Source organism: Haemorhous mexicanus, chromosome 11 (genome assembly GCF_027477595.1).
Source record: "Haemorhous mexicanus isolate bHaeMex1 chromosome 11, bHaeMex1.pri, whole genome shotgun sequence".
Classification (NCBI taxonomy): Eukaryota; Metazoa; Chordata; class Aves; order Passeriformes; family Fringillidae; genus Haemorhous; species Haemorhous mexicanus.
The window spans coordinates 23,325,304-23,352,374 of NC_082351.1; the positions used below are offsets into that span (position 1 = coordinate 23,325,304).

The 27,071-nt window shown below is 53.1% G+C and overlaps 1 long non-coding RNA gene across 1 annotated transcript in view; it reads left to right on the top strand.

Annotated features, from left to right (window-relative positions):
* The first annotated feature begins 251 nt into the window (after window positions 1-251).
* The window catches only part of LOC132332474 (uncharacterized), a 41,672-nt gene continuing 14,852 nt past the window's right edge, over window positions 252-27,071 (top strand). The window contains exons 1-11 of the long non-coding RNA XR_009487910.1: window positions 252-403; window positions 4,477-4,566; window positions 4,963-5,086; window positions 7,563-7,599; window positions 10,960-11,050; window positions 11,144-11,222; window positions 15,221-15,469; window positions 15,563-15,669; window positions 17,601-17,782; window positions 23,716-23,808; window positions 24,996-25,435. This is a non-coding gene — a long non-coding RNA (uncharacterized LOC132332474). The remainder of the gene's footprint in view (window positions 404-4,476; window positions 4,567-4,962; window positions 5,087-7,562; window positions 7,600-10,959; window positions 11,051-11,143; window positions 11,223-15,220; window positions 15,470-15,562; window positions 15,670-17,600; window positions 17,783-23,715; window positions 23,809-24,995; window positions 25,436-27,071) is intronic.

Consider the following 27,071-nt stretch of genomic DNA (forward strand, 5'->3'; position numbering starts at 1 on the left):
GGAATCACTCAGGTGGGAAAAGACCTCTGAGATCCCCAGGTCCAGCCCAGCACCACCACAGTCACTGCCCACCTCCTCAAGGTGGTATCCACATGGTTTTAGGGTTACACAGTCTGCAGTCTGGCTTGTAAAGTCATTTTTTCCTGTTCAACTTCTTGTTCATGAAGTTGTCACTCCCCACGTCCTGGGCACAGAGGGAGATCTGGGGTCACTGTGAGATGTGTTCATTTTTTTGTCTCCCAGCAGAGGTGGAAACACACCTGTGTTTCTTTGTCCATTCCATTCATTTGGGATGGTGATTTTTTCCCTTCACCGAGCACCTGCAGTAAGAGAATTCCACACTCCAAGTCCCTGCCCTGGATTTTCTGGTTTTCTGTGTTGGAGGAGACAAGGGGAGTTACAGGTGAGCCATGAAATCAGCACCTGATGCAGAAACTTTGGTTGTTTGGTGGTTTCTTGGCCTTGTGCAGCCAGCCCCCAGTCTCTCAGGCTCCTTTAAAGGAGCCTGGTGAGTGACCCCTTCATGTCCAGCACCAAGTCCGGGTGTTGCTCCAGGGACTGCGGATGACTCTGTAGCTAATTAAGCTAATTAGTGCCCAGAGCTCCCTGCAGGGATGTTTCCTTCCCCCTGCGGTGCATGTGCAGAGTTAGGATTGGCTCAGGCAGCCCTCGGAGCCCCAGGTGCAGCAGCAGCAGCTCTCAGTGCCTCAGGGGATGCTCTGCAGCCTCTCAGGCTCCTCTGGAGGATGGGATTCCCTGGAGCAGCCAGCCAGCAGCAGCTCCCTCCTCCAGCCTCTGCCCTGGAAGTGTCTCCCCGTGTCCCATCAGCCGGAGCTGGGGCCAGGCCAGGCAGGTCCGAGGGGTTAATTGAGGTGTGCTTTTAGCTCGGGGCTCAGAGAATCCCCTGGCAGCAGCTGCAGCCCCGGTCACTGCGATGTTCCTTCCCCTCCGAGCTACCAGTCATGCAAAGTGAAGCTTTACCTGGGCAGGGGTTGACATTTCCCCTGTTTAGCTCCCAGCATTTAATGGAAAGTGATCTATCTGGGCAGAAAGGAGGGGGGAGAAGCAAAATCAAAACCCCCTCAAACACAAGCAGCTTATTTTAGCACTGTGTCTTTCATAAATCCTAAAGGTTGTTTTGTTTCTGCCAAGAGTGTTTTGTTTAAAATCAGCTTATGTTTAGAATACAAGAAGGAGGAGGAAGAGGAACCAGATTCAATAATTTCCTTCTGCTTCTGGTAGTTGTTCCTCCCTTGATTACTTGCCAAAGTGCCAGAACTGACAAATTATCCAATAACCCAGAGTGAAGGCAGCGCTGCGCCGTGTAAAGCTGGATTAGTTTATAAAGTGTCCCTGTTGTGCTCCAGAAAATGAATAACCAATGTTCAGCAAACCTGTTGCAGGTCCTTTCCCCTTTCCTTTCTCTTCCTTCCTTTTCTTTTGGGCACTAAGAGGAGAGGAAAGTTTCACATTTATTTCCTTGTCAGCAGAAGGGAAATCCTTCAAAAAGAAAAATGGTGTGCTCCCAAAGGCATTCCAGGGTGGGGAAGGGAATGCACTGGATTCCAGCCTGCCTGGTGCTGCTGTGGGGAGCTGGGCTCCTGGGCTGGGGGCAGGGGCTTGGGAGGCTGGGGGTGCTGCAGTGCAGCTGCTGTTCCCAGAGGATGGAGCTGAGATTTACTCGGTGAGTTACTCGGTGAGTTACTCGGTGAGTTACTCGGTGAGTTACTCGGTGAGTTGGTGAGTTACTCGGTGAGTTACTCAGTGAGTTGGTGAGTTACTCGGTGAGTTACTCGGTGAGTTACTCAGTGAGTTGGTGAGTTACTCGGTGAGTTACTCGGTGAGTTACTCAGTGAGTTGGTGAGTTACTCAGTGAGTTGGTGAGTTACTCAGTGAGTTGGTGAGTTACTCGGTGAGTTACTCGGTGAGTTACTCAGTGAGTTGGTGAGTTACTCAGTGAGTTGGTGAGTTACTCAGTGAGTTGGTGAGTTACTCGGTGAGTTACTCGGTGAGTTACTCAGTGAGTTGGTGAGTTACTCGGTGAGTTACTCGGTGAGTTACTCAGTGAGTTGGTGAGTTACTCAGTGAGTTGGTGAGTTACTCAGTGAGTTGGTGAGTTACTCGGTGAGTTACTCGGTGAGTTACTCAGTGAGTTGGTGAGTTACTCGGTGAGTTGGTGAGTTACTCGGTGAGTTACTCGGTGAGTTACTCAGTGAGTTGGTGAGTTACTCAGTGAGTTGGTGAGTTACTCAGTGAGTTGGTGAGTTACTCGGTGAGTTACTCGGTGAGTTACTCAGTGAGTTGGTGAGTTACTCGGTGAGTTACTCAGTGAGTTACTCAGTGAGTTACTCGGTGAGTTACTCAGTGAGTTACTCGGTGAGTTCTGGCGTGTTGGATTGTAAGGAGCAGTTGGGAGCCCGCTCTGGGCAGCTCTGCTGTGCCCCTCTGGGGCTCTCGGGCTCTGTCCCTCTGTCTGTCCCCTCGGTGGCAGCAGAGATGGCTGTAAGCAGGAGAGGGGTGGCTGCTTTCTCCACCTGGAGGAGAGGCAGGTAAGACAAAACGGGACAGAGAATCCCCAGCTGTCTCCAGGGGCTGTGGCCCTGGAGGGGAGGGGAAAGCACTGGTTTGGGGTTTTGGGGGTGGTGCATTTCCAGCCCTGGTGGGGCTGAGTCCCAGAGCAGAGCATCAGGCAGGTGAGGGCGTTTTGGGGCTGTGAGAGCCATCCATCCCCAGGGCTCCGCGAGGAAATCAAGGAGGTGCTGGCTGATGACAGTTTGGCAAGTGAGCAGAAATTTAAAAAGTTCCCTTTGAAGTCTGTGCAAGGCTGGAGCTGCCCCTCAAAGCAGCCCTGACCCTCAGGGAGATCTCCCATTTTCTCCTCACTGTGTAATTTCCCAGCAGGCTGATTGCTCCTCCAGCATTTTCATCAGGCTGGACAAGAAAGGAGAAAATTACTGACAATTAGCTGAACCCTTCAGGCTTCACTCAGGCAGAATCCCATTGCCTGCACTGGGAACACTTCCCAGGACTGGATTCCAACTCTTCCCCCACTTACCATTTAGGAAAGGGCTGAGCAGAGCCCCTGCAGGGCCCAGCACTGTGCTGGAAGAAAAGATCTTCTTGACTCTTGTTCTTGGAGGCAGTGAGAAATGTTTGTGGAGAATGTGGAGCTCTGCTAAGGGAGTCTCCCACACCTGTGAGCAGGTTTGATCAAAGCAGGATTTGCCCTCAGCAATGGTCTGGAGAGGCAGAGGGGGAGCAGCACCCTGTGAGTGATTGGGGAGCTCATTCCACTGAAGGTTTTCACTTTTCCAGTTGGTTTTTTGTGGAGTATCCTACAATGCACAAAGAGAGCACTGCATTGAGCAGCACTGCTTAATTCCACTGAGGAAATGGTGAAGTGAAGGAGCAGACAGACCCACCTGGCTGAAAGGATGGGATCTGTTCTGCTCCTGTGTGGTCAGACCCAAATGCTTTGAGAGAACCTGGCTGTAAACACTTGGGAAGCTTTCATCCAGTAAATCTGAGTGACAGCTTCCCACATCCTGATGCCTGATGCACTTGGGATTTCTTGTCCACAGGGATTTTTGCAGCTTAAATAAATCCTCTGTGATAACTCTGAAGAGGGAAGTACCTGAACTCCACCAGAAACAAAGAGCTGACCCTGGGCAGGGATCTAATAGTGACAATTTCTGAAATATCTGGAGCCCTGCGTCCTGGGAGGGCTCAGAGGGAGATCCTGCAGGGGTCAGGGAACAGGGATCACCCATCCAGAGGGTCTGTGGGGATCACTCCATCCAGAGGGGTCTGTGGGGATCACTCCATCCAGAGGGGTCTGTGGGGATCACTCCAGCCCAGAGGGGTCTGTGGGGATCACTCCAGCCCAGAGGGGTCTGCAGGGACCATTCCAGCCCAGAGGGGTCTGCAGGGACCATTCCAGCCCAGAGGGGTCTGCAGGGACCATTCCAGCCCAGAGGGGTCTGTGGGGACCATTCCAGCCCAGGGGGGTCTGTAGGGACCATTCCAGCCCAGGGGGGTCTGCAGGGACCATTCCAGCCCAGGGGGGTCTGCGGGGATCACTCCAGCCCAGGGGGGTCTGCAGGGACCATTCCAGCCCAGGGGGGTCTGTAGGGAGCCCCCAGCTCTGCTGAGGGGCAGCAGGGCAGCTCGGGGAGGCACTGGTGCAGCTGCACTCCCCGTTTCACCTCTGCTCAATGGGAACAGAATGTTTTGTGCCAGTGCCTGGCACTGCACAGCCAGAGCCTGCTCTGGATTGTCCTCAGACAGGATGAACAGTTTCTGACACGCTGCCTCACCCCTGCCACTTAGAACATGTTTGTCTTCTCATTAATTTAAACTCGGAGGAAGAAAAATCTTTTTGCTAAGCAGAGAGGGATTTGCAGACCTGGGCGTTTACAGAACAGCTCCCCTTGCCTGCTCCAGAGCTCTGTGGTTTTTCCTTTCTTTGTTTTCCAGTAAAAATGACAGGAAGGTCGGCGTGACCGTGGCTTAAGAACTGGGACCCTGAGTTTGACAAATGCTGCAGCCTCACATGATTTTGCTCCGGTGAGTAATTTTTTTCTTGCACCAAGAGCTCCTCAGGAGGAGGAGGAGGAGGAGGAGGCTGACCCCAGAGCCTTTCCAAAGGCACTCTGATAACTCCTGGTCTCTCCCTTCTGCAGGGCCATTTGTCTGGGTGCTTGACACTTGTCCCACGTTCTGTGCCACCCCCTCCAGCTGCCTCTGATTGAATCACTGCTGCTGCTCCCATTTCTCTGTCCCTTGACTTTTGCCAGTGAACTGAAAGTACTTCCATTCTTGTTTGCTATTGATCAGATAACTCACAGGGCTGAGCTCTCCTGACGTGGCCAGCACTGCAAGTTCACGTGTTGCAAAATAAGTGCCTAGAAGGAGTAGTTTACACCTCTGCCCTGTTCTTACACCGTGTTTTAATCCTTGCAGTGCCTTCTGGATCTGTTACAACTGGCAGTAGTTCCAACACAATGCGTTTATTGTGCTTCCAGGAGGGCAGTTGTACCTGGGAAAGCAACACAACTCAGAGTTCTTCTGAAATTACTCAGCTCTGGTAAGCTGAAAGCCCTGGTGTAGAGGAAATAATTGCAACTGCTGCTTGCCTGAAAATTCACCAGAATTTGGGAATGTTGGGTCCTGTCCTCCTGCCCTGCTCAGCAGGGAGTGCCCAGGAGCTGCTCCCACCCCCTCTGATGTCCCTGGGGGCAGTGGGATATTGGGGAGCAGTGGGATTTAGGAGCAGTGGGATATTGGGGGCAGTGGGATTTAGGAGCAGTGGGATTGGGGGGCAGTAGGATTGGGGATTGGGGAGCAGTGGGATATTGGGGGGCAGTGGGATATTGGGGGGCAGTGGGATATTGGGGAGCAGTGGGATATTGGGGGGCAGTGGGACTGGGGAGCAGTGGGATTTAGGAGCAGTGGGATATTGGGGGGCAGTGGGATTGGGGAGCAGTGGGATTGGGAAGAGTGAGATATTGGGGGCAGTGGGATTTAGGAGCAGTGGGATATTGGGGGGCAGTAGGATTGGGGATTGGGGAGCAGTGGGATATTGGGGGGCAGTGGGATTTAGGAGCAGTGGGATATTGGGGGGCAGTGGGATTTAGGAGCAGTGGGATATTGGGGGGCAGTGGGATTGGGGAGCAGTGGGATATTGGGAGCAGTGGGATTGGGGAGCAGTGGGATTTAGGAGCAGTGGGATATTGGGGGGCAGTGGGATTGGGGAGCAGTGGGATATTGGGGGGCAGTGGGATTTAGGAGCAGTGGGATTTAGGAGCAGTGGGATATTGGGGAGCAGTGGGATATTGGGGGCAGTGGGATTTGGGAGCAGTGGGATATTGGGGGGCAGTGGGATTTAGGAGCAGTGGGATTTAGGAGCAGTGGGATATTGGGGGCAGTGGGATTTAGGAGCATTGGGATATTGGGGGGCAGTGGGATTTAGGAGCAGTGGGGTCTGTGATGAGGGCACAGCAGCAGGATTTCCTTGACCTCAGCGTTTGGGCTGTCAGTTCAGTCAGGTGTCCATGAGAAGCAGTCTCTGAGTTGTTCCCTGAGAGATCCCAAATCCCAGAGAATTCATCACCTATTCCTCATTTTCACGCACCTTCAACCAGGACACAAATATTTCCTTTTGCCCCCACCATTATTGCCATTCCGGGGGCTGCAGGGATACAGAATTACACAACCCTGCTGCTCCAGGCTGTGTTTTACAGGGTGATTGATGGAGCTGTGACCAGGAGCCCTTTCCCTAATAACGGATTTTTCCCAAGGAATTTGCATCGTTCTCATAGGTCATACTCCTCACTTCAGTTCCTTTGCCTGCCATTTGCTCTGGCTGTTAAACAGCTCTAAAATTCAAGTGTGATTATTCAGAAATCACTCCATAAAGCATGATCTGCCAGCAGCACGGGGCTCTCCCTCTGCCTCACTCGAGGAAGGAGAAGCTGCCGAGTGTGAGCGAGCACTGGAAAGTTCATTAGGGATAATTGTTGATTAGATAGGGAAGTGAATTATAGAAATGAGATCAGAAACATGTAATTGTCTCCACCGTGGGCAGGATGCTGTGCAGAGGGAGGATGGGAGCTGCAGGGCTCTGGGAGCAGGGAGGGATTGCAGAGAATGCAGCCTGACAAACCCTGAGCATTGCCTGGGCTCAGCTCCTGGCACAGGGAGCTGGGCAAACTGGGCTGGGAATGGCCCAGAGGGGTGGGAAACTGGGCTGGGAATGGCCCAGAGGGGTGGGAAACTGGGCTGGGAATGGCCCAGAGGGGTGGGAAACTGGGCTGGGAATGACAGAGGGGTGGGAAACTGGGTTGGGAATGGCCCAGAGGGGTGGGAAACTGGGCTGGGAATGGCAGAGGGGTGGGAAACTGGGCTGGGAATGGCAGAGGGGTGGGAAACTGGGCTGGGAGAGGCCCAGAGGGGTGGGAAACTGGGCTGGGAATGGCAGAGGGGTGGGAAACTGGGCTGGGAATGGTACAGAGGGGTGGGAAACTGGGCTGGGAATGGCAGAGGGGTGGGAAACTGGGCTGGGAATGGCAGAGGGGTGGGAAACTGGGCTGGGAGAGGCCCAGAGGGGTGGGAAACTGGGCTGGGAATGGCAGAGGGGTGGGAAACTGGGCTGGGAATGGCAGAGGGGTGGGAAACTGGGCTGGGAGAGGCCCAGAGGGGTGATGAGGCTGCAGGGGCTCCCTGAGGAGCAGCACAGTGGGACTTTGGCTGTCCCAGAAGGGTTTGGGTTGGGAGGACCCTAAATCCCACCCAGTGCCACCCCTGCCATGGCCACCTCCCACTGCCCCAGGTGCTCCAGCCCCAGTGTCCAGCCTGGCCTTGGGCACTGCCAGGGATCCAGGGGCAGCCCCAGCTGCTCTGGGCACCTGTGCCAGGGCTGCCCAGCCTGCCAGGGAGGATTTCTTCAATCCAAACCTGCTCTCTCCCCATCTGAATCCATTCCCTGTTGCCCTGACCCTCCCTGCCCTTCCCCTAGCTGGATAAACAGTTGGAATTAATTCCTCTGCCATGTCCTTCCCCAGGCTGGTGTGACACTCTTGGTGTGAGACTGAGCCCCAGGTAAGGGACAGGGACAGGGGCAGATCCCCCACACATCCCAGCTGGGGCTGGCTTGTGGGAAGTGCCTTTCTGGACCAGGAAATTGGGGTTGCCAGGGTCTGTTTTCCTTAGAATAACGAAATGCTAAGATAACACCCCCAGTCCTGGCTCCCAGCATCGCTGATATTTGTTTTGCTTTGAGCACAAATGCTGGAGCCTAAGATGGCATTTCCTCATCTGAGGGGAGTCCAGGAGTGCAAGAGGGGTCTGGGAAGGGATTTTTCACATTTGGGGCTGGATGGTAACGGATGGAAGAAAAAAGGACTTTAAAACAGAGCTTGCAGGTAGGGGAGAAGGGAAAATCCATTTCTGTGCCTTTATGTGACTGAGCTGCTGAAATGAAGCATTCAGTGAGAAATGGTGAGGGATGTTGGGAGCTGGAAAAGAGACCAGGTGCTCCAGAGCATGGAAATGGGGAAAGGGAGAGGCCAGCCACTAAAAGAGTGGAAATACTGAAAAACTGAAGGTGTCTGTGGGCTGCAGAGTTAACCTTGAGGAGAGAACGTTCTGTGGAGCTCTGGGCTAGGTTAAACCCGGGCATATTTCTCTCCCCTCAAAGTCTGCTTTTTCCAAGCCTCATTAACTGTTTTGCTGAACATTACAATCATTTCTCTTCTGCCAGGTTAGATCACATTTTTCAACCTTTTAGGTACAAGACCTTAGAATTATTGATCCAATGAATCATGCTGACTGGGGGGCTGGCTGCTGCTGCCAGCTCCTGCAGAAACCAGGGTGTTGGCTAAATACTGAGCAGGTTTCTCTGAACTTCTCTAACTTGGGGGGTGTTTCTCTGTGTGGAAGAAGCAGCAGCACGGGAACATCACCTCTTTAGAGCTCCTAGGGTGCTGTGTGATGGTTGAGGCTTCTAATGATGCCCAAACAGCACATGAAACCCCAGCCAGGGATATTTCCTTTGTTATGGTGAGATCTGGGTACCACCAAGGCATTCTGGGCATGGGGAAATGAAACCCCAGCCAGAGATATTTCCTTTGTTATGGTGAGATCTGGGTACCACTGAGGCATTCTGGGCATGGGGATGGTTTTTGGGTGTTTTATTTGCCAGCTGGGTGTGCATCCAGCAGGAGCAGCTTTGACTTTTGGGATCTGCACCCTCCAGCCCAGGGGGGTTGATAAGGATGGAATTGTTCCCTGGCAGGGTGGGCAGCCCTGGCACAGGTGCCCAGAGCAGCTGGGGCTGCCCCTGGATCCCTGGCAGTGCCCAAGGCCAGGCTGGACAGGGCTGGAGCACCTGGGGCAGTGGGAGGTGTCCCTGCCATGGCAGGGCTGGCACTGGGGGGATTTGGGGTCCCTCCAACCCAAACCTTTCTGGGATTCTAATAATTTCCTTTCCATTGTTTGAGGAGCTGCAGGAATTGCAGCTCTTGGGCAGGAAGAAGAGCCCCAAGGGCAGGGCAGGCAGGGCTGGGGTGCTGCCTGCCCTGCTGGGCTGGAGATGCCCCAGGGAGTTCTGCCAGGTGGGAACAGGACAGGGACAGCCCCAGCCCCGGGCCTGGACATCAGGTTTTTATCTTCCAGCCCAGTATTGTGTTTGCTTTTCTTAAAAAAACTTCTTAAAGTGCCAGAAAAATCCCACCTGCCAGAAAAATCCCACCTGGCATCCCCAGTGCTTCAGCATCAGACAGGAGCCTGAGTGTCCCCAAAACCAGAAATGAGATAGAGCTGAGTCAGCTGGAACGTGGTGGTTTTAGACAGCAAATCCTGCTGCCAATAGATATTGATAACCCCCATGGCTCCTGGTGCTTCCTTTGTGCTCACAGAAGGAATGCCTCGTCCATGAGCTCACAGCAGACGGGACTGCAGAGCTCAGGGGTGCTGGGGGTACCCCAAAATACAAATAATACTGGCAAGGCAGCAGCCCTGGCTGCTCTGAGCTGCTCCCCAGAAGGGTCAGGAGAAATCAGCTGGGGGATTTAATTTTTGATAGAATTTGATAATCGAAGATGGACTTGGGGATTTCGAGGTCTTTTCCAGCCTCAATGATTCCGTAATGTTGAACAGAAATTCCCAATTCACTGCTCTGCTTTGTAGGAATAAGGAGATGGAAATAGTTAATAATCTGGAATAAAATTAACTTTCCTTTAGCAAAACAAAGAGCAGCAAAAAGCTGTGGTAATTCTCTTGCAGCTTTCCAAAGCAATTAGGCTGTAATGACTGCTGAAGAGATTTTCATGTTGTTTCAAACACTGGTTGGAACAACTGGAAGCTACAAATTTTTTCTCATTGTGACTTTATTATCTGAAAGGAAATGACTAATTTGGAGTTGGTTATTATTGTTTTATAGCCCATGAAATATAAGTATCTAAGTAAACATTTCCATGAATTTAAATATTTAATACCCAGAATGTGAAATACATAAGCCCTCAGCTTTGAGCCAGATTTTACTGTATTACCATTATTATATCTATGCCAGAAAATAAATGTTCTCTCTCCCTAGGCCTGGTTTTCACAGTCACTCCTTCCCTGAGGTCAAAAGTGTGGTGAGCAGAGGAGAGCAGCACAGAGAATCCTGCAGTCTCAGAGCTTGGGGTGGGAGGGGTTACAGGAGAGCTCCGAGGAGCCTCAGTGCCTGTTAGGGGAGGGTTCACTGGGTATTTGAGGAGGGTTCACTGGGTATTTGAGGAGGTTTCAGTGGGTATTTGAGGTTTCAGTGGGTGTTAAAGGAGGTTTCAGTGGATATTTGAAGAGGTTTCAGTGGATATTTAAGATTTCATTGGATGTTAAAAGAGGTTTCAGTGGATATTTAAGATTTCAGTGGATGTTAAAAGAGGTTTCAGTGGATATTTAAGATTTCATTGGATGTTAAAAGAGGTTTCAGTGGATGTTAAAAGAGGTTTCAGTGGATATTAAAGGAGGTTTCAGTGGATATTTTAGGTTTCAGTGGATATTTAAGGAGGTTTCATTGGATGTTAAAAGAGGTTTCAGTGGATATTTCAGGAGGTTGCATTGAATATTTAAGGAGGGTTCATTGGATATTGAAGGAGATTTCACTGGATATCAAAGGAAGTTTCATTGGATATCTAAGGAGGTTTCAGTGGGTGTTAAAGGAGGTTTTATTGGATATTAAAGGAGGTCACACTGGATATTTAAAGAGGTTTCAGTGGGTGTTAAAGGAGTCACACTGGATATTAAAGGAGGTCACACTGGATATTTAAAGAGGTTTCACTGGATATTAAAGGAAGTCACACTGGATATTTAAAGAGGTTTCATTGGTTATTAGAGGAGGTCACACTGGATATTTAAAGAGGTTTCAGTGGGTGTTAAAGGAGGTTTTACTGGGTATTAAAGGAGGTCTCATTGCAGCTCCCACCTCTGCACCCTCTGGCCAGAAGAGGCAAAGCTCTCCCCGAGGAGAAGCTGCTGGGACAGGAAGCACTGGGCAGGTGCTGTGCAGGTAACCCATTTATAAACCTGGCCCCAGCAGTGCTGGTTCCTCCTGAGGAACACCTCCAGAAAACACTAAAACATCCCTGTAATTCATGCCCAGCTGCCCCGTGTTTGGGAATTGCTGTGTGTTGTCTTTCAGCGAGGCAGCTCCCCTGGAATGGAGATTTTCACCTCAGGCTGTGAGTGAAAACTGGGAAGGGGAAGGGAAGGTGTTGGATTCCTAGGGCAGGAATGAGAAGGGCTCTGTCCTGTGTGGATCCTCTGGCCCTACTGAGGTCTGGATTTCCAGAGCAGCCTTTTCCTCCCTGTGCCAGCCCAGGGCTGTCCCTGCTTCCCCTGCAGCTGCCCTGCCCTGCTCCAGCTCCTCCTGCCCTGGGCAGTGCCAGCTCCAGCTCCTCCTGCCCTGGGCAGTGCCAGCTCCAGCTCCTCCTGCCCTGGGCAGTGCCAGCTCCAGCTCCTCCTGCCCTGGGCAGTGCCAGCTCCAGCTCCAGCTCCTCCTGCCCTGGGCAGTGCCAGCTCCAGCTCCTCCTGCCCTGGGCAGTGCCAGCTCCAGCTCCTCCTGCCCTGGGCAGTGCCAGCTCCAGCTCCAGCTCCTCCTGCCCTGGGCAGTGCCAGCTCCAGCTCCTCCTGCCCTGGGCAGTGCCAGCTCCTGCTCCAGCTCCTCCTGCCCTGGGCAGTGCCAGCTCCAGCTCCAGCTCCTCCTGCCCTGGGCAGTGCCAGCTCCAGCTCCTCCTGCCCTGGGCAGTGCCAGCTCCAGCTCCTCCTGCCCTGGGCAGTGCCAGCTCCTGCTCCTCCTGCCCTGGGCAGTGCCAGCTCCAGCTCCTCCTGCCCATCCCCGGTGATTTGCTCTCCTCCTCTCTCCCCTGCTCCATCCCAAGGAAGGCAGGGTCCTGACTCCTGATCTCCAGGCTGGGGCACAGAGAACCAGGATTCTGATCATTGCTGCCACCTGATTTATTCTGTGACCCTGTCTCCTTATAACACACGAGCTTCCTGCTGTGTAACAATGGAGATAAATTTTGGCCCCTTATTTTTTCATAGCCCTTTTCCAGCTGTAGATCATCAATTTGCCTCTCATTTAGATACTTGCTCCTACTTCAGGAGAAATAAAGAAATCCCAGCAGTGTAGGTAATAAAGGCAGGGAAACAAACTCGGAAGTGCACTTTACAATGGGATTTGATTGTGATAATTTTTCATGTGGTAAAAAAGGAGCATGCTGCCTTTCTCTGGGAACTGTTTGGGTTTATGCTTTGTTGGGATTTTTTTCCATCCCCAGCTTGTAGTCACGTGGAAGATTTTTTTTGTTTCAAGGGACCAGAGAAGCATCTCTGCATTTATTAGCTGAGTTCACTGAAAAACTGTATTTTATAATTTACTGGGGCTGGAAGCTGCACAGGTAACAGCTGAAACAAGACCTTCAGGCAATGTGAATTCACATTTTGGAAGTGCACCTCCCTGCCAGCCTGCTGTAAATATCTGAAAGCTGCTGCAGGTGCAGGGCTTGGCTCTCTCTTGTTCTTGTGCCACAGGAATCCCCTGGGTCCTTTGGCAGGCTGGGGTGGGGGATCAGCAGAATCACAGAAGGGTTTGGGTGGGAAGGACCTCAAAGCTCATCCCATTCCACCTCCCACTGTCCCAGGCTGCTCCCAGCCCTGTCCAGCCTGGCCTTGGGCACTGCCAGGGATCCAGGGGCAGCCCCAGCTGCTCTGGGCACCCTGTGCCTCCCCACCCAGCCAGGGAGGAATTCACCCCTCATATCTGACCTAAACCTGATCCCTTCCCATTGCTGAAGCCATTCTCATTGTCCTGCCATTCCCTCTCTGGCCAAGAGCCTCTCTCATCTTTCCTGTGATCCCCTTCAGGCCACCCTGAGCTCACCCAAAGCTTCTCCTGTGCAGGTGAGCAGTGCCAGCTGTGCCAGCCCTTGCTCCCAGCAGAGCTGCTCCAGCCCTGATCCCCCTGGAGCCTCCTCTGGGCTCCTGCAGCAGCTCCAGCTCCTCCCTGGGCTGGGGCAGCTCTGCAGGTGGGCTCTCACCTGGGCACGGGGCAGGACCTGCTGCCCCTGCTCAGATCATCCTCTCAGGCATCCTGAGGAGCATCCTGCTGCTCCCCAGCTCCTCTCAGGGATCCTGAGGAGCATCCTGCTGCTCCCCAGCTCCTCTCAGGGATCCTGAGGAGCATCCTGCTGCTCCCCAGCTCCTCTCAGGCATCCTGAGGAGCATCCTGCTGCTCTCACCTGGGCACGGGGCAGGACCTGCTGCCCCTGCTCAGATCATCCTCTCAGGATCCCGAGGAGCATCCTGCTGCTCCCCAGCTCCTCTCAGGGATCCTGAGGAGCATCCTGCTGCTCCCCAGCTCCTCTCAGGGATCCTGAGGAGCATCCTGCTGCTCCTCAGCTCCTCTCAGGGATCCTGAGGAGCATCCTGCTGCTCCCCAGCTCCTCTCAGGGATCCTGAGGAGCATCCTGCTGCTCCCCAGCTCCTCTCAGGGATCCTGAGGAGCATCCTGCTGCTCCCCAGCTCTTCTCAGGGATCCCGAGGAGCATCCTGCTGCTCCCCTCTCCCCAGCTCCTCTCAGGGATCCTGAGGAGCATCCTGCTGCTCCCCAGCTCCTCTCAGGGATCCTGAGGAGCATCCTGCTGCTCCCCAGCTCCTCTCAGGATCCCGAGGAGCATCCTGCTGCTCCCCAGCTCCTCTCAGGGATCCCAAAGAGCATCCTGCTGCTCCCCAGCTCCTCTCAGGGATCCCGAGGAGCATCCTGCTGCTCCCCAGCTCCCCTCAGGATCCCGAGGAGCATCCTGCTGCTCCCCAGCTCCTCTCAGGCATCCTGAGGAGCATCCTGCTGCTCCCCAGCTCCTCTCAGGTATCCCGAGGAACATCCTGCTGCTCCCCTCTCCCCAGCTCCTCTCAGCTCTCCTTTCCCAGCCAGTTCACACGAATTTACCAGCAGAACTCTCTGGATTTTGTGTGCTTGGTGTGGTGGGCAGGGAATTGAGAGCTTGTGCAGTTGCCCAAGCCCTGAGGGATCTGTGGTGCCTCTGGGATCCTGCTCCTCAGCTGCAGTCCTTGGGAGCTGGCACAATTGTTCCACTCAAACAAAAGGAGCTAATGAAAGGATTTTAATTTGCTGATCAGCCATTCAGAGAGAGGAAGGGCCCTGCTAGGTGTCCTTGGAGACTGGAAATGAGGGCTGGGGATCACAATATTCACAGTTATTTACACTTCCCAGCCAGCTCCTGAGTGGGTCATGCTGCTGGGGGTGTCCTCAGCCTCACATTCCCTGGCCTGCAGCTCACAAAGACTTTTCCTGGCTCTTTGAAGGCCTCCAGGTTCAGAGGTGCTGCTGGTCCCAAGTCCCAGCAGGAGCTCCCTGTGTGGCTCACAGTGGGGAGATCTGCTGGGAACTCGTTCCAAAATGTTTAGTACAAGTTTATTACAAGTTTATTACAAGTTTATTATTTGCCTGCCTGCTCTGCCAGTCTGAATGCCTCTCTGTGGCTGTAGCTTTTTAAAAAGGATTTGTTTGAAGAGCTGCATTTCTGATGGGAATCCAAATTTCAGGTTTTTTTTTGGTAGGACCCTCAAGTGCTCAACCCCCAGCAGTTTTCTGTCAGGGCAGACACAACCAGGACAAAAACTCCTTTAGGAATGGGAGCCTGGGGGCAAATCCTCCTTCCTGCCATGGGATGAGGATGCCCTGGGTGTGGGGACCACGGGAAGGGATGTGAGGGGTGGATGTGGTTGTCTGAAGCTAAGGAGAGCCCTGATGCAGCTCTGAGGTGGTTTTCAGCTGTGAATCCAGCTGTAATCAGAGTTGAATTAGTTGAGAGCAATCAGCTTCACCCATATGCTGATAGCAAAAGCAAGGAAAGGAGGTTTAGGGAGTAAGACAGAATATATTGAATTTCAGTTCCATGTTGTGTTTAGAAAGGTGAAATAATTTCCACTGCACTTATTTGCTCAACAAAATTATATATTTTTAAAAAAATAAATAAACTAACCAATTTCAGGTAAATTCCCCCATCACCTGTCAGGCTTTGAAGGTGGTGCCAGGACTGACAGCAGCACCTTTTGCTGCCATGATTTCATAGCCATGTCAGAGTCAGCAGAGCAGAACCGGACATTAAGAGAAGCTGGGTCTTGTGGAGCACTTTCATTTCTGTCATTCCTCCCCCAGTGCCCCTCCTGCAGTGCCAGAGCTGCTGAGCTGTGCCACAGACTGGCTGGACAATATCCTTCACCTGGGAACACCAGGTACCCACAGGAAAGAAGGCATTTTTCTTTGGCTGAAATGGATCCTTAAAAAACATATTCTGAAATAAGTGAAGAGAAAGGACCCACAGTGCAGGAAATGTCCACGTTGAGAATGCAGATTCTGTTCCTGCTTTGTCCCTGCAAAGCCTGGAGTCCTTGTGCTGCTGTCCTGGTAAATTATGGATCACCTCTTTTCTGACTCTTTATTATCATCTCCTGTTACCTATTCTTCCTTACCCTACTCATCATCTTCCCTCCTCTTCAGAGAATGCTATAAAAGAGAAAATTACCAAGTTGGAGGGTCGGATGAGTAGAAAATGACGAGCTGCTCGTCGGTGTGCTCAGCCTTGGCTGAGATTGCATCTGCTGCAGGTGAGGCCAATAACTCTGGGAGCCCTGTAATGGCTGCACGGAGGGAATTGCTTCTGATGGATGGTAAATACTTTGCCAGTCATTTTGACATTATTTTCAAAATTCTGGGTCAATTAATACTTCTTGAATGGATCGGGAAAAGAGCCACAAAGCTGCTGGAGTTGTTTATTTTGTGTATGTCTCTCTCTGTCTGTAGTGGCATATGGAGAGCTGGGTTTTGTTCCTTTTCTTTAACAAGGAGATGAGCTGGGCTCTGTTTCCCCAGGTGGGAGCAGGTCTGGAGCTGCTGCTGTGCTGGCTGTGTCTGTGGTTCTCCTCCTCCTCAGGGCTGAATTCCAGCAGTGCCCCCACTGCACCCCCAGACCCCAGGGGCACACCCCAGAGCCAGCAGAGCCCTGTGCCCACCCAGAGCCTGGAGCACCTGTGGGCAGGATGCTCTGGAGCCCTGTGTGCTGGCTGAGCCCAGGGATGGGAGCAGCAGCCCCTGAGTCTGTGCTCACAGCCCCTCCAACCCAGGGCTGGGGTCTCGCTCCTCTTCCAGCTCAGGCACCAGCATTCCCTGTTTGGGATGTGCAGTGTCTCCTTTCCCTGCCTCCCAGGGACATTCCCATCTGGGATGTGCAGTGTCTCCTTTCCCTGCCTCCCAGGGACATTCCCATCTGGGATGTGCAGTGTCTCCCTTCCCTGCCTTCCAGGGACATTCCCATCTGGGATGTGCAGTGTCTCCCTTCCCTGCCTTTCAGGGATATTCCCTGTTTGGGATGTGCAGTGTCTCCTTTCCCTGCCTCCCAGGGATATTCCCTGTTTGGGATGTGCAGTGTCTCCTTTCCCTGCCTCCCAGGGACATTCCCCATTTGGGATGTGCAGTGTCTCCTTTCCCTGCCTCCCAGGGACATTCCCTGTTTGGGATGTGCAGTGTCTCCTTTCCCTGCCTTCCAGGGACATTCCCTCTCTGGGATGTGCAGTGTCTCCTTCCCTGCCTTCCAGGGACATTCCCATCTGGGATGTGCAGTGTCTCCCTTCCCTGCCTTTCAGGGATATTCCCATTTGGGATGTGCAGTTTCCCTTCCCTGCCTTCCAGGGACATTCCCATCTGGGATGTGCAGTGTCTCCTTCCCTGCCTCCCAGGGACATTCCCATCTGGGATGTGCAGTGTCTCCTTTCCCTGCCTCCCAGGGACATTCCCATCTGGGATGTGCAGTGTCTCCTTTCCCTGCCTTTCAGGGATATTCCCATCTGGGATGTGCAGTGTCTCCTTTCCCTGCCTCCCAGGGACATTCCCATTTGGGATGTGCAGTGTCTCCTTTCCCTGCCTCCCAGGGACATTCCCATCTGGGATGTGCAGTGTCTCCTTCCCTGCCTTCCAGGGACATTCCCCATCTGGGATGTGCAGTGTCTCCTTTCCCTGCCTTCCAGGGACATTCCCATCTGGGATGTGCAGTGTCTCCTTCCCTGCCCTCCAGAGAGGCACCAAAGCTGCAGAAGGGTTCCCAGTGGGATGTCAGTGGGTGGTGAAGGCCAGAGCCCGTGGAGAGGGAGCCCTGAGCTGCACACCCTGAGCTCAGCAGGAGGAGCCAGCCCAGCACAGAGCTGCCCAGCTCCCCAGGCACAGCTGCCAGCTGCCAGGCTGCCCTCCTGGGCCCTGGCAGAATAACTCAGGGTTATTTTGGGGGCCTGCTGGGTGCTGGTGTGGCAGGCAAACCCTAATGCCTGAAAACCTGATGGTGCAGCAGGGCTGGGGCTTGGTTTGACTCTGAAGGGCACCAACAGGCTGTGCCTTTCCTCAGAGCACCAGGGACTGCAAGGGTTAAGGGTGAATTGAGTGCTTTTAAAGGGATGTTAACTTGAGATCATGTAACTCCAGAGGATCCCTGGAATATCCTCTAGATGGGCTTTGTGCTAGGGAGCAGTCTGACTGGATCTCCTTACAGGTGTGTGGCACACAGAGCTCCTGAAGCTCCTGCAGCAGCCCTGGAGCGTGGCACAGCAGTGCTGCTGCCTGTGCAGCCTCTCCTGAGGCACAGCCCAGCCATGCCAGAGCCCTGCATGTCCCCGGGGATCGCCCTCCCTCCAGGGCTGGGCACCCCACAAGCACCAGAAAGTTCTTTCCATGGTGAGTGCATGAACCCCCCCTGTGTGTGGGGGATCATGGGGTTGTTGTGTGATTTGGGGTGAAGGGACCCCCGAGCCCATCCAGTGCCACCCCTGCCATGGCAGGGACACCTTCCACTGTGCCAGGTGTCACATCCACAGTCTGGGGATGGGGACTCCTGCATGGCCCTGGGCAGCTGTGCCAGGGCTGCACAGCCCTTCAGGTGCAGAAATTGTCCTGCTATCCAAGCTAAACCTCCCCTGGCACGGCTTGAGGCCATTTCCTCTTGTCCCTGTTCCCTGGAAGGAGCCATGGACCCCTGGCTGCACCCTCCCGCCAGGGACCTGTGAGACTGAGAGGTGCCTGAGCCTCTCTCCTCCAGGTTAAACACCTCCTGTCCCCCCAGTTTAGTTTTGTTTTGTTCTAATGGGAATTGAAACAAATCTGGGGCTTTTACATATTTCAGGCTCGAGTTCATCCCCCTTTGGGCTGAGCACAGAGCAAACAGAGGGAAGTGACTTCATTACTCGCACTCTGGAAGAGACTTGACAGCCATTTAGAAAAATCCTTACCATTCACCAACGCCTAGGTTCCTGCTGTCCCCCAGGAGCAGGCTGGGGACAGAGCCATCCATCTCCCCGCCCTGCAGCACCGGAGGCAGCTCTGGAGCTGGGATTGGATTCCTGCAATCAATGCTCCCAGGGCTCTCCCTGCCAGGAGGGCCAGCCTGGAGTGCCCGGGCTGGGGCTGTGTGTGCAGAGCCTGCCTGCACTTGGTGCTGCCAGCTGGAGCCTCCAGAGTGCAAGCAGCTGATAAAACCACTGGTACTTTGCATTTCTTAAATCTTTGCTTTCAAGTTGACCTTATTCTCAGTGGGAAATCTGGGCTGCTGCTGCGTGAACAGAAGTAGCAGTAGGTTTAAGCTGTGATTTATTTTGGTCTTTTTGCCTCCTTCAGAGAGAAGTTTGTGTTTATGGTTCATTCATTTCCTGGCTGTTGGTTGGGGCAGGGTCCTGTACAACCATGGGATCCTCCAGGGAGCCCCACTCCTGTGGCTCTAAAGAACCCCAGGATGGTTTGGGTTGGAAGGACCTTAATATATTATTTATTATAATATTAAATTTACATCTTTTGTGCTGGCCTATCCCATTTTCCGGCTCTAAGACAACACTGCAAGATGGTTTTGTGCCACAATTTGAAGTCCTGGTAATTTTAATCACCTTTGCAGCCATGTAGGTTATAGACAAACAGGTGAAGAGGTTTTTGCTGCCTCTCCCTCTCTGTGCATGAAAGGTCTGAGTGAGCTCCAGGCCCTGGTGCAGTGCTGCTGCCCAGGCTGGGCTCAGGGCTGCTGGCCCTGCCAGCCCTCCTGCAGCCCCTGGGCTCTGGTGGCTCAGGGAAGTGCTGACAGCCTGAATGCCTTCCTGGAAGCTGCTCCTTGTGCTGCTCCCACAGGCAGCCCTTGGATGCAGGGAGGTCCCTTACATTTCTGTTTACACGTGGGGTGGCAGTGGGATGAATCACCTGTGGCTGCTGCCCTGCCAGCAGGGAGGGAGGGATGCTCTGCTCTGGGAGCCCAGCAGCCAGCCCAGGTGAGCTCCTCCTGCTCTGATGGAGTTTCCTGCCTGCCTGCCAGCCCAGGCTCCCAGAGGTCTTCTCCAGCATAAATCACTCTGTGATTCTGTGAATTCTGCCCTCAGCTCCAGGAAAAGAGGAGATTTCCCCTCCTGGGCAGCTGAACAAACCAAAGTGTTCCAATGCTGCCTCAGCCGAGACAGCTGGGCTGTGGAAGGGGGAGATTGGAGCTGCATCCAGAGTTTGGATCTGCATCCACTGGATCTGCATCCAGAGCTGGGCTCTGCATCCACTGGAGCTGCATCCAGAGTTTGGATCTGCCTCCACTGGATCTGCATCCAGAGTTTGGATCTGCATCCACTGGATCTGCATCCACTGGATCTGCATCCAGAGCTGGGCTCTGCATCTAGAGCTGGGCTCTGCAACCATTGGAGCTGCATCCAGAGCTTGGAGCTGCATCCAGAGCTGGGCTCTGCCTCCACTGGATCTGCATCCAGAGCTTGGAGCTGCATCCAGAGCTGGGCTCTACCTCCACTGGATCTGCCCCGGTTCCAGGCACATCCCAGTGCTCCCAGTGCCCTCCCTCCCCTCCCATGGTGGGGCTGAGCCCTCGCTCCTCTTGTGCTGTGAGCAGATCAAACGCAGGGGTTGTTCCGATGTTAGAGATGGTTTCTGTTAGCCTCTGGCTGGTTTGGTTTTGCCTTATTTGCTGGCAGCAAACTCCCCAGCATGCCGAGCCCGTGCTGGGGCCGGGCAGAAGGAGGGAGGGGTCCCGGGTCTCTGGGGAGCACACAGGGCAGGCTGCGCTCTGCCTTCCTGCTGCCAGCTTAAACAAAGGTTAATTGCCACGTTCTGATGTTTCCCTTTATAATTAAGTGTTGAGCCTTCGGTGCTTTTCTCTACAACTCCTGACGATTGAAGTTAATCTTTTTAATCACTGCAGGAGAGAGCAGGAACTCCAGGACAGACCAGGAACAAACCCCAGGGCTTTTCTTCCCTGGGAGTGTGTGTGAAGGCAGGAGAAGCTGCAGCAGCCTATTTGGAGGAGATACAGCCTAGAAACAGCAGCTTCCAGTTTGGTTTCCCTGAGATTGGTTAAAAGTTCTGGGAATGGAAGGTGATTCCAGCTGGGGCTGTCGGGGGAAGCAGTGGTTGCATCCCAAACTGCTCAGAAATTGTGGTGGCAGAGATTTTGGGATTATGGCCTGCTCTGTTTGCTGCTAGTTCTCTGTTTCATGTCTTTATTGTATTAAGAAATTTCCCTATTCCTCCCTCATGCAGCAAAATCTCAATCAGAGCTGCCTCAGTGAGAGAAATGGGATTTTTTTCAGTCTCCCGGGCAGCCCCTGCTCTGGGGGAGCTGGTGGGGAAAGCACCAACTCCTCGGAGAGCTGGGGGCCAGGGGGGCACAGGGACACCTCAGCAGCTCACGGGGCCCAGACAGTGAGCAAATCATCACCATGACTTCACTGGGGTGGAGCACGCTGGCTTGCACAGTGAGAACACGCTTTGTTGTGTTAATAAATAACTGTTAAGTTTAAGAGATGAATTCACACGGAAGGATTTATTGTGGTATACAATTAGAGCAAGAAAAATGACAAATTTGTTCCTTAGAGTGCCTTGAAATAATTTCTATCTCATCTGATTAGGAGAAAAGGCTGCTTTGTCTTCTTAAATTATTTTTTCTCTATTTAAATAAATCTTAACTGCTTGCATGCCTGCAAGAATTACAAACGGCTGCTCAGACCTAAATCAAGTGTTCCAGGGTTGCTGCATGAATCTTCCAAGGCAATAAACTTTGGGTACCTCTGACAAGTTTTATGATCCCAGATAGGTGCACTGTGCTAAGGGCCATATTTCACAGCAACGCCTCTGAATAGATCAGATCAGTTTTTATATGCTAATAATTTGTTTTGGTAGTTTAATACCAAGAGCTGTAACTCATATCGATGGCTTGCCTTAGACTGTGGGTAATTTGAGGAACAGTTTGGGAAAAATCACTTTAGGAACACTTTCAGGATTGCACTTTCCCATTGAGCAGTTAAGGCAAGAATAAACCAGGCTGGAAATTAAAATTAAAAAAAAAAAAAAGGGAATTGAAGCTCATCAGCTCCAGCTCAGGGTCATTCCCTCTGAAGTTTCCCTCTGTGACTGCATTTTCAGTTGGCTGAGTGTCTGGGCTCTTTTCCATTTCCTCGTGGGCTGGCAAATCAATCTTGTTATTTAGTCACTCTTTTTGCCTAGAACTAAAATCTAAATGGTCTTTTCCTTAAATTCCCCTCCAACTCCCTCTGACCTCAGCAGTGTATTGCAAATTTTACCTGTTCTAGTCCCTGACGTGCTGTGGGAGCAGCTGAAACTCAATTTTGGTGTAGCAGACCAAGCAGTGCTGGCAGCAGGAGCAGCTGGGAGGGCTGGGGATGCTGGGGCAGGGCAGGTGCAGAACCACCTGGGAAGCCTTGGAGGGCAGCCCCTGCCCAAAGCCAGTGTCATCCCTGGGGTTTTGTGGCTTCTCAAACTCCTCTTTGCAAATGAGGTGGGCACATGGAGGGGCTGCAGCCTCCCGAGCCTGTCTGGGGCAGCAGGGACCCCCCATCTCCTCCTGGATTTGTGCAGACTTGCTGTTGGGGTCAGTGTTCCAGCCCTGCATTTGGGGCAGGTCTGAAACGGTGCAAATTTGCCATTATTTGGTTTTCTGCAGCTCGATAATTGAAACTAATAGGAGGAAATAGCTAATATTTTCTGGTGGGATGACCTTGGGAGCAGGAGAGCAGCTCCTTGTGTCTTCCTCCAGGGAAGAAAGTTAGAGGAATTACTGCCAAATAATAATAATAGCAGCAGCAGCACGGGCTGTAATTCTCCACTCTCCTGCTCCAGCGACACCTGAGCAGCAGCAGGAGGAAAACAAATCATTTATCAGGGATAATTCCTTGGAGCAGGGCTGGGGAGAAACGGGCAGAGCAATCTGCCTCTTCCCAGCCATTAAGGGTCTCGGATGCAATTTTCCCATTTTGGCAATTTGTGCCTGCTCAGGCCGGGTGTGGACTCGGGTGACTCTGAAGGGAACGTCCCCCTTTCCTTTCCGGGCTCTGAGGTGTGAGATCTGCTCCACCTCCACTTCCTCCTGAAGGATCTGACCCGTGGCCCCCTGTTCCCTGTGCCTCTGCTCCCCCAAATCCCCTCCAGCCCCACTCTGTCCTGTTTTCCCTAAAAAAGCCAGGCTCTGAGATACCCCAGAAGTGCTGAGTGTTCTGCAGCTATTTTGGTCTCTGGAAAATCAAGGAGATTTCACAGAGAAAATCACAAAGATTTGACAGAGGGAGGGAAAGCTCTGAGACAATGAAATATATAAATATAATGAACACAAAACTCTCAGCAAAGTGGGATTGGTTAAAGGAAAGGGCTGTCCTAAGGCAAAGCAGGAGAGAGCTTGGCAGCAGCACCTGGCCAGGAAAGCAGCAGGGGGAGAAATCAGGGCAGCAGGCACATCCTAAACACAGCTGGGTGAGGGGAGGGCTGTTAATTGTGGGGCTCTTGGAGGAGCCTGGTTTGGACTCAGTTCCATGCAGAGTGCAGGAGGAGGGAATGGGCTGAGGAGTTGGGCAGGAGCACCTCAGCACGGGAGGAAGGAGTGGGTGGGTGAGAGGCACCAGGTGAGTCCTGGGTGCTAAGAGAAGTAAATCTGCCCCAAGTGAAGTGAACTTGGTGGGTTTCTGTCTGAAAAGGGCTCAGAGCCCAGTGCCAGGAGGTCCTGCTGCTCTCTGGGGAAGGGAAGCAGTGCAGTGCTGGGATGGCTGCCCTGGAGGGACGTGGGGGATGTGAGTCCCAGCTGTGACACCACAGCCCAGCCTGGGAGGGGGAGAAGGGATGAGCAGGAGCATCCATCCCTCCAGGGACGGGCACTCCAAACCTCCCTGGGCAGCCCCTTGCAGTCCCTGAGCCCCTTCCCACGGAGGAGTTCCTGCTGCTGTCCCTCCTTCCCATGGAGGAGTTCCTGCTGCTGTCCCTCCTTCCCATGGAGGAGTTCCTGCTGCTGTCCCTCCTTCCCATGGAGGAATTCCTGCTGTCCCAACTGAGCCCCTTCCCATGGAGGAGTTCCTGCTGCTGTCCCACCTGAGCCTGTGTGCAGGGCTGTCCCTCCTGCAGGGCTGAGCCCCCCACCTGGCCTGGGCTGGCCTGAGTGTCCCCACTGCTCCCCTGTCACTCATCCCAGGACTCCTGTCCCAGCCCTTTTCCCCAGCTGGGCAATTGGAATAAATCATTCAGCAGGAGCTGGGGAGGTAAATCAGCTGGCACTGAGCTGTTTGTCCCCTCCCTGTGCCTCTCCTGAAGAAACACCAGATTCTCACCTTCACCAAGGCCTGTCCATTAAATTCCAGAGCTGAGTGGTCACATGAAGGAGCCCAGGTCCTGCAAGGATGAAGTAAATGTTGGAGAAGCCAGTTGGTGACCTTTCCCTCCCAGCTTCCCTGGTGAGTCACAGGTTTTATTTTTTGCTAAGTACAAAAGCATTTTCCCTGGCAAACACTCCTTTGCTGAAGGTGAAAATGAACGAAATGAGCCCGCAAACCCCTGAGGGGAGGGCTGGGTCTTTCACAGCTTCACTGTTTATCCCAGCCCCTGAGCAGTGCTGAGCTCTGGAGGAATGCAGACATCCCTGCTCCAGCTCCCCAGGTAATTCCTGTGTTAACCATTGCTTGGTGTTGCAGCAGGAAACTTGGGCAGCTGGGAACTTCACAGCCTGAGAGAGCAACGTGATCCCTTCAAACCACAGCTCTGCTGCTGGAGGGCATTTGGTGTTTGACTCTATTGAAAAATTCATCCAGAATTGATATACTGCATTTTTCATTTCAAAAATTGCAATCAGGTAGCAAAGTCTGAGTATTCAGACGAGAGTAATATCTTTCCAACGTTCATTAATCTGAGTCAGTAATGAGCTGCAGGTAGAATGGAGGGCTAATTCAGAACAAGTCATTTATTTGGTTATTTTCCTTATCTTCCCTATTATTAAATATCCATGAACAGCTTAATTGACCCTCCTGAATCCTTCATGTCACATTCCAAGATGTTGTTGGTAGATGGTCTGCAGGGTGTTGGGGGTCAGTGTCAGCTCCTGGCTGGGCACAGTGGGCAGTGGAGGGTCCCAGTGTCCAGAGCAGTGCTGGTCACTCCCAGCCCCGGGGTCACTCCCAGCTCTGAGATCACTCCCAGCTCTGCTGGTCACTCCCAGCCCCGGGGTCACTCCCAGCCCTGGGATCACTCCCAGCTCTGGCTCTGGGGTCACTCCCAGCCCCGGGGTCACTCCCAGCCCCGGGGTCACTCCCAGCCCTGGGATCACTCCCAGCTCTGCTGGTCACTCCCAGCCCCGGGGTCACTCCCAGCCCTGGGATCACTCCCAGCCCTGGCTCTGGGGTCACTCCCAGCTCCGGGGTCACTCCCAGCCCTGGGGTCACTCCCAGCTCTGGGGTCACTCCCAGCCCCGCGGTCACTCCCAGCCCCGGGGTCACTCCCAGCTCTGCTCATGGCCAGGGACTCCCTGGGATTTCTCCTCCATCCTCCTCCTCAGGTCATGCCTGGGGGCACAGCAGTTCATTGCTTGTCTCTGCTGTTACCTTGGCTGTGTTTGCAGTTTCTAAGCTCAGCCTCTGTCTGGTTTAAGGCTCCATTCTCCAACTCGGCTTCATCCACTGGGGGTGATCTCCAGACCTCTGAGCTCCTCCCTTGTCCTCCCTGGATTCCCTTCATGTCACAGCCTCACGGGCACAGTGTGCAGAGCAGATGACATCTCCCCAGGTAGGACTGAGCCCTGCAGAAGGATAATTTCCATATTTTGGTGGCCACAGTTCCATTTGCTGTCCCAGTGATGCCTCTCATCCTCAGCTCCCTTCCCCACCTGGAGTGCCACCATTGATTGTCTCTGCCCAGGTGTGGGGCTGCTTTGTCTCTCTTCAGCCACAGGTGTTCTTTGAAGGTGATTTCTGCAATGCCAGGACCTTTTTGGATTTCAGCCCCTTGCAGTGCCAGCAGCCAGTTTAAGCAGCTCACCCCTCCTCTGGCATGCAAGTCATTAATGAAGAAATTAATAATGCTCAGTTCAAGGTAGGTCTCTCAGCAACTTGATTCATCTCCTCATTTTCAGCAGGGCTGTTTCTGGAACAGCCTCTGGTCTCTGTCACACAGGCCAGGGTGGCACAGAAGGCTGAAGCCAAGCTCTGAACCTTCAGTGTCCCATGGGAGGACATGCCCTGGGATGGTGCAGCCCAGCAATGCTGCTGCCCACATCTTGGGTGGCTTTTTGCTTTTATTTTTTCTGGGAATGGATGCCTTGTGAGCTGGGAGGTAAAGCAATATCCCTTCATCCTTCTGGAGAGAGACAGCTACCAGGGGCATGGAGTGCCAGGGCAAGGGGGAAGGGCTTCAAAGGGCCAGAAGGAGGTTTGGAGTAGAGATCAGGAAGGAATTGTTCCCTGGCAGCGTGGGCAGGCCCTGGCACAGGTGCCCAGAGCAGCTGTGGTGCCTCTGGATCCCAAGGCCAGGTCGGACACTGGGGCTGGAGCAGCCTGGGGCAGTGGGAGGTGTCCCTGCCATGGAAGGGAACAAGATGAGCTTTGAGGTCCCTTCCAAGCCCAACCATTTATGACTCTAAAGATGTGGTTCCTCTTTGCTCCTCTCTCCCTCTCCAGCCTTCCCCAAGAACAGCTAAAACTCTGATCTTGATTCACACAGTCCTTTAAGCATGCAAAGATAAAGTTCATCAGCATAACCAATTTGCAAACATCTAAATTAGCCAGGCTCTCTCCCCGTTGCCTTTGTGGGGGATTATAAACTTCCCTCTTTGTTCCAGCATTATTGTGCCGACCATCTGCTCTCAGTTAGCCTTTTCATGAAGATTGAGGCAAGGGAAGCTTATTAAACACTCAACTTCCTTGGTTAATGGCTCTCCCGCTCCTTTTGCAGTTTCCCTTCATTACTGATGCACTTATGGAACGATCTCCTGTTAATTGCCCCCCTCTTTGTCCCTGACCCCTCTGCCCCCGTGGCTGCACGGCTGCACGGCTCTGGGGAGGAATCATCTCTGAGGGCTGGAAATGCTGTGCCTGGAATTCCTGCCCAGGAAATCCATGGAGAGCCCAGAGCCATCTCCAGGCTCAGTGGCACTGGTGGGTCAGGTCTGCCTGTGGCAGAGCAGGGGTGGCAGGGCCCTGACCTGCTCCCAGCTGGGATCCACAGGTGAGAGAAGGGAAGGGGAGGCAAGGAGAGGAAGTTGTGGAGATTTAGGAACTCTTTCAATATGCAATTTGTTCCAATTTCATTAACTTTCTTCCCAGGTTCTCCTCTCCTGACTCACTCTGTTCTGGGTGCATCACATACTTTATTTCTTAGTTCTTTACAGTTCCCTGGGGGTTCCCCCTTCCCAATCCCCAGGCCACAAATGATTGTCCTCCCTCCCTGATCCTTTTAGAACAGCTGCCGCAGCAACTTTCACCTTTGGACGTGTGTGACCTCGAAGGTACAAGAAAAATCCTTCCCAATTACCCTGGACAGCTTGTAAACAGATTTCCAAATGCTTCCAGGCCCGTGTGCACAGCCCAGGGCTGGAGAAGCCCAGCAGTGCTGGTCCCCAGGCTGTAGATCAAGAGAGGCTCCTGGGCTGGATCTGCTCGTGGCACAGCAATTTGGATAATGAGATGGGGAACATAATAACACAACAGCTCAGCCTTGCAACTTCATCTTT